The sequence below is a fragment of the Etheostoma cragini genome, chromosome 7, assembly GCF_013103735.1.
Source record: "Etheostoma cragini isolate CJK2018 chromosome 7, CSU_Ecrag_1.0, whole genome shotgun sequence".
Taxonomy (NCBI): domain Eukaryota; kingdom Metazoa; phylum Chordata; class Actinopteri; order Perciformes; family Percidae; genus Etheostoma; species Etheostoma cragini.
This window is the reverse complement of record NC_048413.1, coordinates 9492987-9496313: the sequence shown is the minus strand read 5'-3', so window position 1 is coordinate 9496313 and position 3327 is coordinate 9492987.

Genomic DNA, 3327 nt, shown 5'->3' with positions numbered 1-3327 from the left:
AAGCAAAAAATTAGAACACAGCATTTGGGTGGTATTTTGGCATGGGACGCCCAGTCAGACTTCAGGGAGGTAATTAATTAAGAACAACAACAAAAATGTCCAAGCTGAGACTTCCAGGGGCACCCTATGCTTCCCTTAGATCTCTGTCCAGCAAATGAAAGGCTGGGCTGGGGTAGGGTTTATGTGTAGCGGGGATCTAGCCAGAAAGAGTAATGCTGGAGATATCAAAAATGCGTCCATGTCTATAGGGGTGGGTCAACAATATCTATCACTTGCTTAGGCTATGTAATTACCTCATTAAAGACATGAAAGTTGGGCTTTCCAAATGTGTCATAATTAACAGAAATGTGTGCGTTAATGACTGTACATCTCATTTGAATAGGTAGCGATACATCATTAGGACACAACATCTCCTTAATTCTAAATGAAATGTTTTTATGATAAATGTTTCCAAAAAGAAAAAATACAAATTAAAAATTGTAGCATTTTTGTTCACATATATCACCATTTCTACTCATATTAATGTTAAAGAACCTTATGAAGGGAAATGTTCATGACTTGGGACCTTTAAAAAAGAAAAGATCAAACAGAGGGATTGACTTTCTGAGTATAAATTTAAAAAAATTAACATTGAGGGGGCGACCTCTAGCTCACCTGTTATAGTAGAGTGTGCGCCCCTTGCAGGCTCATTCCTTGGCAGCGGCATGGGTTTGAATCCGATTTGCCACCCTTTGTTGCATGTTGCCCCCCCCTCTTCTCTCCTTTCCTCTCTTATAGCTATCCTGTCAATTAAAGGCAATAAAAGCCCAAAAAATCTATCAAAAAGTCTATCTTGTAAAATATGCTTGTCGCAAATGAAATGGAGAGCGAAAGCCTGATGAGGACTATCAGACACAAAAGGAAACAGAGTGCAATCATTGATTAAGGCGTAGCTATTGGAGGCTTTGATGCCCGACCAGCTCGGCAATATAGCAAATCACTTCAGTCTCAGACTGCACACCGGGAACCTGACAACTACAATGTATCTGCTAGACTCTATTAACACGTTTGAAAGATGTAGGGTTGGGGTTTCTCATTGATAAACACAAATTATTGGAAAAAAAAGCATTAGAGAGAGCACTAAGACAAAGTTAAAACAGCATGTCCCTTCTCAGATATGTATGATTTGAACAAAACTTTTAATAGGTGGCCTTGAGGTGATCACTTAAAACAAGTTTAAAAAATTGGGAGCCAAATAGGCAGTAGAGTCCTTACAGAGACTTTGTCTTCATAATCATAAAACAAGAACGTTTTCATTGTCTCTGACCATATCCAGCCTCCAGCGTATATAGTGGAGTTTACTAACAGCAACCCAAGACCAAGAGTCACAATAATTATCAGGGGTCACAGCAATCCTTTACCATGTTTTCCCATTGTGTATGCATTGTATGCTAAGAGGACACAGTGTTGAATGAGGGTGCTACGGCTGTTTTATTAGCTTCCTCAAACTCAATTTCCATTTAATTTGAGAGCTGGCTCCCCGAGTCTGCGCCTGGCAGCTAAAGGTATAAATCTGGCCTTATCTGGCCCCGGCATGCACAGTTCATATCCACACACCGTGTGCCAACAACAGATCTATAATTCATGGCCAAGCACACCCACGTTATTGGCTGCCCATGTATTAGAAAATACAACACAGGAAAAAAATTCAATGTAGTGTCATCCAAACAGTTCATAATGCAAGAGGGTATGTCTTCACTCCCCAGGGACAAACCATGTGACACAAACTTCTCTGTTGTGCTATTACACATAAAAGACCGGAATGTACTGCTCAAACTTTTAACATTTATATTCCGCTGAGTTGCTTCTTGAGTCATTATGCCAAGGTGAGGGTTAACATCTATGTGACCCCACAGGTGAAAGAGGGCCGTGTTTGACAGATGGGGAATTATTCCTCCAATTAGGCTAATTGGATGAGGCAGTTTAGGGAATAAAAGCGGTTGAATAAACAGTAGGGATGGTGGCAAATTATCTTGAGGAATAGCTGTGGAAGGACCACATCAGGCGACCATGTCTATGAAAATCTATTTTTTGGGGTAAAAAATAATGCTGCAACAACGATGGCTGGCCTCGTGAGCAGTTGTCTGCTTTTGATGAGTTCTGCTAAGAGCTCCGTCCGTGGATCATTATCCAATCAGGCTCACCAGCTTGTCTATGTCTGTCTCATATTGCTTGCCTGCCAAACTTCAAAACTGCCAACATCCAAAGTAAAAAAAGTACTAACAAAGTTTAAAACTTTTGTCAAAGAACTAACTGACTCATCAGTCATGAACAGGTCCAGTCTGTCATTCATCAGAGTAAAAATATGAAAGTAGAGCACATCAAAATCTCCAAAATGAGGGAAGATAATGACTTTGTCAAAGTGCACAAAGCGCTTTAACTTACATGGGAAGGCAACAGGCCTCCCTGCAGCACATGTTAAGCCCCAGCAGGAAGTGAGGTGGTGTAAGACAGTAGTGTGGAGCAGGGGGTTTAAGGCTGTACTGTGTGGGCAGGTGTTGCTTAAGCGAATTTGTGGAATTTTCAGATGGCAACTCCTTGCAGGGTCGTGTGAAATTGAGAGGGGGAATGTAGGGCAGAAGATAAGGATTGAGGGCCAGTCCCTTAGGTGTCCTCTTTAATGAGCATTACCGTGCCAGCAGAAAAGGAGGAAGGTTTCAGCCCAGCAGCACGGCATCATGGTCTGCCCAGCGCTATGATAACTACCTCAGCCCACCGAGGGCCTACCGTAGCTTGGAACAGACAGCAAGATGAGAGAGACATCAGACACCAGGTAATTAGGACCACTCGAGAAAAGAGGTGGAGGAGGATACCGCAGCTAAACACCTTATCCTCTCTTATTCTTTTTTTCCCCTGATTCCTTGGGGTCATGCTTGTTTTCGCCTTGATATCTCTGTTAATGAATGAGCGCAGCGTCTATTGCCCAGAAGGGACCGATGTTTGTGTCTGAAAAGGGAGGCAGGGAGGGAGGCGGCCAGCGTTGGGGGCCCACACAGCTTCTTGTTTGTGTTGTTCTGAAGCAGCTGGAGGCAATGATGGGGAACACAATAACAGTTTTTATGTAGTGAGTGAATGCATAAGCATCCACTAATCCCAAAAGCATAGGCATACAAACTGTGTATGAACACCTGCTGTGATTTACAGCATATGAAATAACTCATCAATACTTTACAGCAGGTTGTGTAAGTGTTGTCAAGTTTGGTTCAACCAACAAGTGTAAACAAAACCGAAAAGTAAATTCGGCAAATAAAAGAAGGACCTTGCTGGACTATATCACTGAATTCCAAT